Source organism: Macaca thibetana, chromosome 2 (genome assembly GCF_024542745.1).
Source record: "Macaca thibetana thibetana isolate TM-01 chromosome 2, ASM2454274v1, whole genome shotgun sequence".
Taxonomy (NCBI): Eukaryota; Metazoa; Chordata; class Mammalia; order Primates; family Cercopithecidae; genus Macaca; species Macaca thibetana.
The window spans coordinates 63,456,165-63,469,977 of NC_065579.1; the positions used below are offsets into that span (position 1 = coordinate 63,456,165).

General features: G+C 38.1%; 1 protein-coding gene across 2 annotated transcripts in view; it reads left to right on the forward strand.

Moving 5' to 3' along the window:
- The window catches only part of PPM1L (protein phosphatase, Mg2+/Mn2+ dependent 1L), a 309,827-nt gene that overhangs the window by 52,589 nt on the left and 243,425 nt on the right, over positions 1 to 13,813 (forward strand). The gene's annotated exons all lie outside the window — the stretch shown is intronic.

Sequence of the window (13,813 nt, forward strand, 5' to 3'; positions counted from 1 at the left end):
AAACATTTGGTGATGATCTTAGGAAAATCACCCAGGATGAACATCTTTTTACTTTACTTTGGTAGCATATGGGCATTTAAACAAATAGGCACCCATCTTCAATAAATCAGTTTCTCCCACAACAGTCAAACCATTCTGCAAGCTATATTGCTGACAAGTTATTAATCACCAATGTCATGTGCAATTATTGACAGTTTTTTATAATTTTGGTAGTTTATGTTGGTGTAGCCATGCACCATTTCCTTCCTTGCTACATTTTGATTTAAATTTCAAGTGGATTATTTTTCAGGTGCCCTACAAATTAGCTTAGGCATTAATTGAGTTTCCAATGCCAATTGCTTTTGTTTCTTCCGTATTCTTCTTTATTTTATATTGGGACCGCTGTTTGGAATAAAGACAAGCAAAAACAGAACATGAACTGGTATCCGATGTGGATAACGCACCTGGAAGAAAAGCCATTATCACTTGGTGAAAGCTGTCACCAGCTGCATTGTCCAATAAATGATTAGTCCTGAGCTCATGGTTAGTTTGGAGGGAGTTTCAGGAAAAAAATGAAAATAGTGAAAGAGTTGAGGAAACATTTATGACTTGGGATTGCCTTTCTTTTGGAGAATAATAGATTGAGGTGAAAGAATTCTTGTATGGACACTTTTATTTTTTTATGAATGGTAACTTGACTTTGTTTCTACTGAAAATGACAGTAGTAGACATTTGGTTTAGAATTAAGGGAGTTTTAGAAATTTATGTCTACAGAATAATTTTTTTTTTTTTTTTTTTTACAAAGACTATGAGATAGTAATATTAATTGTGTGATCTCTTTTCTGGGAGAGTGTTATGACGAGGATTGACTACTGTCTGATCAGAAAACTTCTTCAGATTTATTTTAACTCTTTGATTAGAAAAATCTTTTTTTAGTTAATCTTTTGTATCTGAAACAAGTGATCTTTTTCACATTGCCCGTTTATCTTACTGAGAAAGCTGATTTATCTACACTGAATTGGCAGCAGTCCCTTGTTGGTATAGTAATTTAGATTTTCTAAGAATTTTCTGCTTATTCAACTCTGTTTTCCCGTTTGAGCTAACTGAGGCTAAGAGGGAAGAATTTGGTTGTTCCAACTGCCCTTTGCCAGGATTTTCCTCTGTGCGTGTGTGTGTGTGTGTGTGTGTGTGTGTGGTGGGTGAGGGAAGCCAGGCTTCATGAGAGCTGCAGTGCAGGTAACATGGTAGAGTCCTGATAGTGGCTGCCTGAGGAGCCCTGGCCTATAACTGGGGGTGGAGGTCTCCCTTTCCAACCCCGCTCTTTGACCCCAGCTGGCTCATTTTCAGGCTGGGAGTAGTGGCATCACTTGACCTGGGAGGAGAAGCAGCCAGCCCCAAAGAGCCAGACTCAAAGCTCTGCCCAGCCTGGCTGTCACCTTCAGGCACCTGAGGACACTCAGCATGTAATTATGTGCCTCGAGACAGTGGCTTCCCTCACAGAGCAGAGAAGGGAACTGATTAATCAGTTAGTCTAGTGCACTCAGCTGGATCTGTCTTCACAGCCTAGTGAATCAGGGGTTGAATTTGGAATTCTTCCCTCCTCCCGTCTTTGTAGAGCAGCCCCTTTCTGAAGTGGAGAGGACGGTCACTGTGGGGCATTCTACCTTCTTGGTCACCTGTCCCTCTACTCATTGCTTCTGATGCCAGCTTTCTTCCCCTACCCCCATATGATCGGGAAACTAATCAGATGACTTGAGTAAAGAAGTGGTGGCGGTACCCACAGAAGGGTGCGTGCACTGCCAGGCAGGGAAGGGCTGCCAGCTGCTAATGTCACTGTGCCTGGCACCAGCATGCGTCCCAGAATCTGCTCCCAAGGTCCAGCTCTGCCAGCGTGAGGCTGCTGTTTGGAAATATGAAGTTTTGATCTAATTCTGGCAAAATACATTTTTTTTTCTGGAATTGTTTTGATTATTATCCTGCTTTCCTCTTCCTTTGGCCTGAAGTGAAGGCCATTAACAGTGCCATGATGGCAATTTTATAGATGAAGAAATTTCAAGGAAAGTTATTATATTTGGCATGGATCTGAAGTAAAAAATTTCCCATCCCTACCTCATAATTCCTGCCTTTACCTCCCTCTTCTTCCCTACTTGGAGTTTCTTACCTGAAGGCTCAACTTTAGTTTTCAGGCCAATCTGGAGCCAAGACAATGGCTCCAAATGGTATTTAAACAGCTTCAACCCCTCAGTTGCAGGAGTTCAGAATACAATTCCAGATAGGTGACCTCCTGGACTCTCATGATACCCACTGAACCTCAGCTCTACCCCCTATTTACTTTGTGCCCTGACTTCTGGCTTCACTTTGATAGCGCTGGGCCTTGGGAGCTGACTTTGTGAAGGTTATTGGTGCCAAGTATGACGTCATTACCAGATATAGCACTTGTGTTCTGGCTTGCTCTTACCATCTCTCCAATGGGACAGTAGAGTCCTGGCTTGAGCTTAGAGCCCTGCTGCTTACCAATACCGCCTGCTTATCTGACTTCTGAATGTCATTTACTCCATCTTGTGTTTTGGTACTTTTTTGAGGGGATTGAAGCCTGGTGGAATGAAAAAGGCAAATTTGATCCCTGACAGACCTAGCTCTAATGCTAGGCCTGGCACATCTTACTTGTAATCTTAGGTATGTTTCTCTCCAATCGTCGGTTCTTCAGAGGTAAAAAGAGGGTACTGTTTCCTATCTTACAAGTTTGTAATGGTTATATGATATACTGTGTGTAAAATATCTAGCATACTTCTAAGCCCTTAGGAGGAATTCACATCTTAATTCCTTTCCTTTATCTGCTGTCCCTGCTTGGTGTCTTGCATCATGACTGACATTACCATGCCCTTCATATACAGGAAAGCATTTCCTTGCTTGACTGCACCTCTATAATTGGCTTTTGCAGTTGGTCACTTTTCTCCTAGTCTCTGCTTAATGTGTGTTAGTAGGTCTTGAGCCAGGTCTTCATCCTGACTGTCCTGTCCCTCAAGAGGTGATTATACAAACCCAAGAAGGGAGCTGCTTTTATTGCTGTCACTCCTGTTTCAATTCACGAGCTGTTCCTGTGATTAAAATCAGCCTGTATGTATTTGCTCCTAAGATGGGCGATGTGGTTCCACATGTAGCCTTATGAAATAAGTTACCATCCTTTGGAATCTGGAGTCTTCTGGTTTCCAACTGGTTTAGCTCAGCAATGGGAATAGCATTTGTTGATATTAAATTGGTCCCTGGTGGCCACCTTCTTTTTCCACTCTGTAGTTACCAAGCAGCTGGGCATGAATCAGCAGAGTTGAAAATATTTTAACCAGAAACATTTGGACTTGGCACCAAAGTTGTATTGCCCAGATCGAGGCAATACGGAGGTCAGCCAGCCAACTGACAGGGCACATAGCTACTAGCATTTGCTTACGGATGACCTGCCAGCAAATCCCTGGATGCAAGGTCTGTATCTAAAAAGAAAATTAAGGAGGTCGTAAATTGTATATTATTTTGCCTTGCATAGCAAAATCTGAATGTCGTTTAAAATGCATCTCATTATGCACTCTCATGTTGACGACCTGGATCCAGTTTGCAACATCTGTTAGGTTGACTTGATGGTTGTTGCAGATTTCAGGGAGTATTCAAAAGCCTGTGTTACAAGTGTCAATAAAGTGAATGAAAAATATTTTCTATAATTTCAAATAATAGAGCCCCAGAGGCCTTTGATCATATTGAAAGAGCCCATGGTCAGCTTAAATCTCCCTAGGTTTCTATTCATTATGTTATGGCCCTCTGAAATAGTTCTAATTATACTGAAGAAAGCATTTGATTTTCAGTGATAGATTAATGCCTAAGTTGGAATATGCAAAGGCATGGAAATAGTGGAAACAAATGAAATAAATGCCTGATAGCTTGTCAAACTACTCTAATGAAGGGGTCTAAGTAAGGGGCCACTGTTCCTTACACTTAACAATGGAATGTTTATGAAGTGACTAGACTGAACACTGATTCTCTTCTATCCCCCTCTTTTCTCCCCGTCTTATAATGAAAGACACTGTAGTGAATCAAGATGTCTGTGAGTAATCAGTATTACAGTTCTCATCCATCAGAATCATTGAGCCTTGCTTGGATTGTGTTTTCTAACATAGGGATTGGCAAACTATGGCCTGTGGCCAGTTTTTGTATAGCCTCGTGAGCTAAGAATGGTTTTTATGTTTTTAGAGAGTAAGAGAAAACAAAAATGAATATTCATCAGAAAACCTACGTGACTCACAAAGCCTAAAATATTCACTATCTGGCTCTTTACAGAAAAAGTTTCCCAACTCCTGTTTTAACATATTAATGAGATCTATCTCTCTGTGAGCTTAAATTAAACATTCTTAATTGTGCTGTCTGTGAGGTTAGCACTGTGGAAGTGTGGAAAAGGTATGGGCTTCAGAGCTGGATAGATATGGTTCTGAATCCTGGCTCTGTGACTTCTACCTAGAGAACCTCAGGAAAGTAACTTAAACCCTCTAAGCCCCAGCGTCCTCAGAGTAGACTCAGTGCCTTCCCTTCCACTTAGTAGGATCATAGCAAATGATAATTCTTCAGTCAAAAAATAGTAGACCACCTATAAAGCCTGTGGGCAGCTGTAAAAACATTGCAACAGGCTTGTGTGCAAATGGGCAAAGGGAGAAGCAAGACTTGGTGAACGCCCAGGGCTTGCCAGGCACTTGGTGTGGCACTGAGTGGGCATCATTTTATTACTTCAATCCCAAAGCAGATTCCTCTGGACTATGACATTTCTATTACTTCTCCAAAGATGGCTTCTGCTTCAGATTTTGATGAGGGCGCTTTTTTCTCAGCTTACGATGTTGGCGCCTTCCATGCTCTTCAGCTGCCTAAAGATGTGTTGGGCCTCTGCACTGGATACTTATCCAAGTATATGTGAGGCTTTGGCCCTTTGTTGGTGATTTGCTGCCAAAAACTGTTCTTTCTCCCCTTTTCTCACCTTCCTCTTTTCTTTCTTAAATATAACTATGCATTAATTGGGTCAAAGAGAATTTGATCCTTCCTAACTGTTCCTTTCCTAAGTTGTCACTGTGATTTCCAAGTAACTTTAGACAAAGGATTTAAACCATTGTTCCTTTTTCTTTCTTCATAAAATGAAATTGGCAGTATTGCTGCTTTATACCAGGAGGACTCAGAAGCATTGCATTCTGGGCTGAGAATGTCTAGGTACTTTTCTTAGGAGGCTGAAATTGTGGGTGTGATTTTAGAAATAGTCTTCCTTGTGCTTGCTGTTTTGAAATGACTGATCCTAGAAAGGTCTCTGGCTGTGTGGTTTTACAATGCTTGATTTTAATAGAAAACGTCTGATAGGAGCATTTTTTTTGGAGCCTTGCATTCAGTCTATGAGAGTCTGCAAGGCTTTAACCAAGATAGGGTATGCAAAGACAGGCTGTTCTCCCTTTCCCTGGAAAGATGGGATTGCTTGGCAAGTAGCCTTAGAGGAAGTGTTTAGCGTGTGACATCAGGGAATGGGGCTGCTGGCCAGGATTTCTAACACCAGGATTACAGGTAGCAAATGCTAAATTAGGGTTCTACATCCCTAGTACATGGCTGCATTTAGCAGGAAAGTGAAGAAGTCTGAATGTGAGAAAGTCCTTGCCAACCTTATAATAAAGTAGGTGATGTTTATAATGTCTATTATGTATATAGCATTTGTCCTTCCAGGACAGAATGTCTTGTTAATATGTTACTTAAATATTCTACAGGGATATTCCTTTTGTCCTCTTTGGTACTTTTTTGTTGTTGTCTAGCAGGTTTTATTTTTTTGAACTGGCTAGAGAAAACCCCGTTTTCTGGATGTCAGATATTTATTTCATGTACTTAATGCCACTGAACACTTAGAATGGTTAAGATGGCAAATTTTATGTTATTTCTATTTTATTACAATTAAAAATTCAATTTTATGTATCCCAGATTATGGAGAGGCAATTAACTTTAAGTATGAAAGAAATTATTTAAATAACAGCTATCTCTAGGTAGTTTCAATTTTTTTCTTTGGTTCTTTTACATTTTCAAGTTTAAAAAAATATGTATTAATTCATTTTATTTTTTTTGAGACAGAGCCTCACTCTGTCATCCAGGCTGGAGTGCAGTGGCACAATCTTGGCTCACTGCAACCTCCTCCTCCTGGGTTCAAGTGATTCTTGTTCCTCAGCCTCCTGAGTAGCTGGGACTACAGGTGTGTGCCACCACGCCCAGCTAATTTTTATATTTTTAGTAGAGAGAGGGTTTCACCATGTTGGCCAGGTTGGTCTCGAACTCCTGAACTCAGATGATCCACCTGCTTCAGCCTCCCAAAGTGCTGGGATTACAGGCATGGGTCATTGTACCTGGCCTGTATTACTTCTACAACCAAATAGAATTTCAAAAAATTAGCAATGTTCTCTGAACACTGACAAATAATCCTCTCATACTTCTATAACAAAGTTTAGCCCATTAATTTGGTTTCACGCATGCATTTAAGCCAAAGATTTTATTTTTGAATTCAAAAGTATTATTCTCTGATAACCCTTGCCTCAGAGATTCAGAAGTGAAGGAAGTACATGTGATTCAATGGAACATTCTGCATATGTTTTACCTCTACTTTATTCTAGAAAACAATTTTTGACAACTTGACAGTACAGATCACTACATCTGAAACAAGTAAAATGTGCCAATGGTATAGTCTACATATTTGATAAATTTTGTTTATAGAGACATAGGAAAGTAAAGATCTTTTACTGTTAGACACATTATCTTTTAAAAACTGCAACTGACAGGATATATTAACTTACTTAGATCAAAAGAATGTTGAGTTAAGAAAATATTTGGAAGGAGGTTACAACCTTCTATGGCCTAGAAACTGCCTTCCTTTTCCCACCTAACATCTCATTTCATTGCCTTCCCCTCCTCTGCAGAGCTATGTCTTCATGCCTATCTGGGCAGCTGGGTCCTGATAGGATCTGAACAGTAGATACTGCCCCAGATCAGGTTAAGTCTGGAGCAAAGGTCAGAGTGAACTAGCTTCAGCATAAGTGAAATAGGTGGATGACTCAAAGTGATGGACTTGTCATTATATAAAAAAGACACTTGCACGTACATGTTTATAGCAGCACAATTCACAATTGCAAAACTATGGAACCAGCCCAAACACCTAACAATCATTGAGTGAATGAAGACAATGTGGTGTATATATATATGTGATATATATACATATGGTATATATACACATGCACACACACACATACATACCATAGAATACTACTCAGCCATGAAAAGGAATGAAATAATGGCATTTACAGCAACTTGGATTATTGGATACCATAGAATACTACTCAGCCATGAAAAGGAATGAAATAATGGCATTTACAGCAACTTGAATGGCACTTACAACAACTAAGTGAAGTAACTCAGGAATGGAGACCCAAATATCATATGTTCTCACTTATAAATGAGAGCTAAGCTATGAGGATGCAAAGGCATAAGAATGATACAATGGATTTTGGGGATTCAGGAGGAAGGGTAGAAGGAGGGTGAGGTATAAAAGACTACATACTGGATGCAGTGTACACTGCCCAGGCGCACCAGAATGGGTGCACCAGAATCTCGGAAATCACCACTAAGGAACTTATCCGTATAATGAAATACCACCTGTTCCTCAAAAACTATTGAAATTTTAAAAAAAGAGAAAAAAAAAAGTTGAGGGACTTGAGACACACTTGGCATCCTTTTTGCCTTTTTTCTCATTTCTGCACAGTTAAATTGTACCTATCCTTCAGTACCTGGCTCAAATACTCTTTTACGAGGCTGTATTTAATTCTTCCACTCCAGCATAAATGCTGTCTCCCTTCTCTGAGTTCTCCAGCCACAACTGTTCTCAGATTATTTTGTGGAGTAGTAAATAGTTAATTGAAAGTAGTGCTGGTCAAATAAGTCTGGGAATTCCTGTATGTCAGGGCTGCTTTTTAGGGAGCAGGTGCAGGGGAGGGGGAGGGTGGTGGTACTAATTAGCATATTAAAGGTGCTGAGGAGCCTGCTTAATCCAGGGTTAAAAAACTTTTGATTACAAATTTTTTTTCTCCAGGAACAATGATTAATATTTCAAGGAAGGTTCAAATTGTCTGTAGTGGTGCTTAATAAACATTATTTCAAGGAAAAACTGTCCTTATTCCATCATAATATAGTATCTGTCATTCTACCATTAGAAATTATTCCCAAGGACTGTGCAGACTGCCAGATTTCTGGGACATATAATCAAAGAGAAGGGGAAGGGTAAAGAACATAAAGAGAAACATTTTACATTTTGCTTAGAGCGAGGCTCTGAATAGGGGCACACATCCAGTTCTTTGGACTGGTACTGGAACAGTGAAAGGTCATAAATGTTTTGAGTTCTTTTTCCCTAGGAAGGATTAGTATGTTTAAGTTAGATGCCAAAAACTGAAAAGAAGAGGAATCCTAATGGAAACACAATTGATTTACCTGAAAGTTATCTTCCTTACACTCCTTTTCTGTTTTTTGCATTCTCGCAAAAATATACGGTCAGAATACAAATAACCTTTCCTTTTCAATAGAACCCTTAATTTTTCCTTCATTGAGAGAAGAGACAAAGGAAGGGAGAAGTTTTAAACGATCTAAATTTCAATTAAACTGATTATTCTCTCTTCCTTAAGAGTAAAAAGTATTGGGGACAATGGAGAAAGGAGTGGATTGTGTCTATGTGTGTGTACATTTGCAATCAAGAGCAGTTTCGTGTGTGTGTGTGTGTGTGTGTGAAACCCATAGACCTCAGGTTGAAGCTTTAAATATTTGTGAGTATAGTGAGAATTGTGGATTTGTTTCTTTTCTGTGAAAAACAACATTTTACGAAATGGGAAAGAGCATTTATTTACCATTGAAGATGCAAATATGGCCTAAGGAAATGCAGTTAAAATACGAGATTTAAGAAAGACAGAGAGTCTATTTTTTTTTTAAACCCAACTAAGCACAGCCTGTATAAAGACAATTTAGCCTTAGTTTGATGTTGAAAAAGTTCCCAGGTTCCTTAATTTTATATTTAAGACATTGGCCGACAGAGTTCTTTTCTGTCAGATATGTATCTTCAGTGGAGGAAAACCCAAGGCCCTGTGTAGCTTCTGATGAAATATAGGGGAAAAAAATCTGGAAAACTATAACTGGAAGAAGTTATGTTTATGCTACTTCTATATTCCTGAATAAATGGACAGCAAGGCATCTTCACCACTCAGTGAGGCCCCCTTCATAAGATCTGAGAACTTGCTTGGCCTCACTTCTAACCTTATTTTAGAATTGCACTGAGAACCTTGGACACATGGTTATTCCACAACCAACGTCTCCTTCCTTCAGCTCTCCATTCTGTTGTGTCTGAGTCTTTTTTATTGGTAATTATTGATTAGAATAGTGATCAATAATCTCTTTAGTTCTTGGAGTTACTAGGGATTATAAATTCTTGCTGGTAACATTGGCATAAAGAATATGGAAAAGACAATGAGTATAAGAAAGTGGTAGAAAAGAAGAAAAGTTACAAGGAGGAAAACATGTGGAGAGAAAGAGAACAAAAATGAAGCTATAGATATCTTTGGATCTACCAGTTGTCTTCTTGATCTCATACTTGCACGGGTGCTTTCAGTCTGTACAGTGTGAGAATGTATCTGAAGTGGAAGGGCTTTCCAAAACCAGGAGAGGAAAATAAGATTATATGTCAGACCAAGTAGTTTGAAGGTTTTTGGCTAAGTGAACGGCATAATAAATATTGTGCTTTAGCATGATTGATGTCAGAGGCGGAAGGATGAAATGGATTGGAAGAGAGGCAAGATTCGTTGAGATGTGAGGTAATGAAAGTGTGAACTACAGCAGTGGTATTGGTGAGTAAAGAGGAAGGGATGTCTGTAAAGGCAAAAATGGCTAAAGATAATTGGATGTATATGATTACCAGCATCTGAATTTTTACACGGCACCTTCTTCAGATATTCTGTTTTCAAACTCTAGCGACATATGGGAAATCCCAATATTTTAATCTTCAAACTATTTTTCTTTAACTGCTCTTCTATTGTGTTGGCATTTTTCTTATTTTTGCAGGTCATGTCCTAATTTTGGCTGCCTAAGTAAATATTTCAGTGCCTTAATGGACTGAAGGAGACAGAATGGGCAAAGGTGACTGAAGATCTGTACCTTAGTTACCGAGAGAGCTGTGGTGCCATTGATGGAGGACAGAGAAGTAGAGAAAGGGAATTGGTTTGATCGAAGGGATGATTTGAAGGAGGCAAGTTCAGTTTTGGGCATATTTAGATTGAGGTGACAATTGGCCAGATAAATATTCTCTTTTGATGATAGCCTGGAATGGATAGTAGATACAGGGACTGGAACCAGAGATTTAAGCGTCAGCTATGTGAAGCTGTTGGTTAAAACCACGGAGTTAACCACAGTTAACAGATGGAAGGAAAAGGAGTATTTAAAGAGAGATAAAATCATAGCATGGGAAAATCCAAAAACTACCAGTCAGGGAAGCTCAAAAAGAAAAGAATTTGAAGAAGTTTAATATTACCAGATGCTGCAAAGATATCAAAGTGAACTAAGCACACTGGCTTTTTGGGAAGTTTGAAGATCTTCAAGAGCAGTATTGAATACAAGAGAAAGGTTATGAAGCACAGACCAAACTGCAGCTTGAGAAAGGTTACTGGTGAAATTGAAACCAGTGTAAACTTAATGAAAAGAATAGTCTTGAACATGGTTTCTATGAAATTAGCACCTTACTCAGATTGCTAGGACACAGTATTTGTTTGAAAGCCTTTGTTTAGTATTTGTGGCATAGTCCTAGTAAACTGGAATGCCTTTGATCTGATGTCCGCTCACTGCCCTACATTTCTTTCAGTTCTTTACCCAACTTAGTAGCACTTCTAGTACATCAAAATATTAACTAAAATAACCAACTTTAGAAAATGAGATAGCTCACAGAAAAAAATAGCAGTTGTGCTATTAAAAATCTGATTCCACTTGATAGAGTCATTTTCACTGTCCTTGTTTCCCACTTTCATTGGTCTTGTCAGACTGCTTTTCTTCCATTGTAATTTTTTATTTTACTCATTTATTTAGTTTTTATTAACACATAATAATTATACTTATTTATGGGGTATAGTGTGATGTTTTGATACATGTATATATTGTGTGAAAATCAAACCATGGTATTTAGCATATCCGTTACCTCATACATTTATCATTTCTTTTTGATACGTTTTGGGACAAGCAAAAACAAGCTTGCCTTTTTTTGAAATTTGTTTTTATTTATTTATTTTTTTACTTGTGCATGGTTCTAACTTCTGTTGCCCTGTCTCCTCTTTTGGTGAGCTGCCAGAAGTCTTGCCTTGATATTTAGTATTTGGTATTTGGTCAAAAGTGATTAATATATTGTTGGTTAGCTTGGTGGTAAAGTTGAGCAGTAGATGAAAGGACATGGAATGGTATAAACCAATTATCATAATGATGGTAGACAGTAAGCAGTGAGCCTAAACTGATATTCTGAGTCTAAGAATTCTAAACCAGGCTTTAATGCATCTAACTTCAGACAGGTCACTTGATCTCAGTTGGCCTAAATTTCTTTTAAATTATAGAAAAAAAATTTTTTTAATTGTACTTTGTAAGGTACCCTGAAATCTGTGGAATGACATTACCTAGTCTCATTTAATATAACATAAGAAACTGAGTAGGCCAAGTTATAGCAATCACTTGATGGAGGTCTAGACTCTAGACCTAAGTTTTTGTTTTAATGCCAGCATTGTTGAAGGCAAGGTATTTTTGCCTTTCCAAAATTCATTTTCCTGTGGACAAGTGAAGCCTGCCCTACAGATACAATAATAATGACAGCAACAGTTTCCATTTATTGAGCACTATTTTGTCATGTATTGTTCATTCACTCATTCTCAGCAAATATTTATCAATTACCTACTATGTGTCAGATTGTCGTCTTCTGGGTGTTTTCTAGGTGGTATTATAGGGTATTCTACAGCAATGAAAACATTCTTGCCCTCATGGAACTTACATTCCAGAGGGGACAATTGGTCAGTAAACAAAATAAGTTTTCACTGTTTAACATACTGTATATTTTTTGTATTTATTTTGTTAATTATCCTTCTCTATCCACTAACATGGATAGAGGGAATGGATCCATGGGGGAAGGGAGAGTAGCCTGGAGAAGTAGGTTGGTCCCATTATTGTTGTTATTTTTTAAAAAATAGATTTTAGGTATACAGAATAAGATTAATCATATTTTTTGCTCCATGACATCCTTTGTCATTTTATTGTTATTTATATACTCATAATGCAAGGAAATCCTATGAACCTATTACTGACTACATCTAGAACATTGGCAAGAATTTTAATCTTCTAAGTTCTCCTATTCATCACGCCTTATTTTGACATCATTTTTTAAGCCAGTAAGTGGGGACAACGTGGAGTCCAGATAGGAGGTGGGAAGAGACCAAAGGCGAGGAGACCAGCTGGAGGTGGTAGATGAGGAGAGGATGATGAGGCACAACCTTAGCAGTCATAGTGGAATGAAGAGCTGGATGAGATTGGCTTTATGAGAGAATGCAGTATTGCATTGTCATTATGGCATGGAGTTATTATTCATCAACTCTTTATGTTTGTTTAGATAAAGCACATGATGATGAAATCATCCTTGGTTTATTTGTTTTCATGCTTTCCACATGTAGTGCTACAAAGCTAGAGAATCTCAAAACTTTTATTTCAGATTTAAAATTTTGCTGTAAAATAATTAAAACATAAAAGTACATATAAAAGGATGTAAAGTTTAATGCGCTGGACCCCCATATTCATACTATCTAGCATAAGAAGTTAAATATATTAGTCCTCATATTACCCTGTTGATTTCATATCTTTGTCTTTAGCCCCAGTAGTAACTCTGCTGTTTAAATATGCTGCTTATCATTTTCTTACTTAACAACTTTTACTACATTTGTATGTTGCTGTAAGATATTTATAGTATTGTTTTGTATGGTCTTAAGCTTCATGTAAATGGCATTATGCTGTATGTATTCCTTGGCAGCTCTATTTAGCTCAGAGTTGTTTATGAGATTCATTTATGTTGATGCATGTAGCATTAGTTCACTCATTTTCACTGCTATCCATTGTGTGAATATACCATGATCTGTTTATCTCTTTTTCTGTTAATGGATATTTCATTGTTTTTAATGTTTTGGCAATACATTGTTCCTATGGACCAACGTTCCTATGAACGTTTCTGTAAATATTTCCTTGTGTACATATGCAACAGTTTTTTTAAGGATATATTTTTAAGAGTGGAATTTCTGGGTAATAAGATATACATACCTTAAACCTTACTAGCTATTACTAAATTGTTCTTCAAATTGTTTGAGCCAGTTTATGCCCCCATTTGTAGTGCAAGATAGAGAGCATCCCTGAATTTTACAGCTGGGAAGAGAGCCTGTATTTTGTAGACTAGTACTTCTCAACAGAAACAAAGCAATGTGTGCTGTATGAGAATCACCCCACCTGGCCCTCGAAAGCACACATCTTTTCCTCCCCCTATTCCTCTCTAGGTTTTCACCCCTTGGTGTGTACATGGTTTGGTGCTGGGAACTGGAACATATAATTATAAAAAGCATATAATTATATGTTATATAACTTATATAACTTACTTGTTGAGCCTAATTTGCTCTTTGAGGACTGTCAGTTTAGTGGTTAATTGATTTAATAGTCTATCCTGAAAGCCTTTATAATCCCATATTTTGTTTTG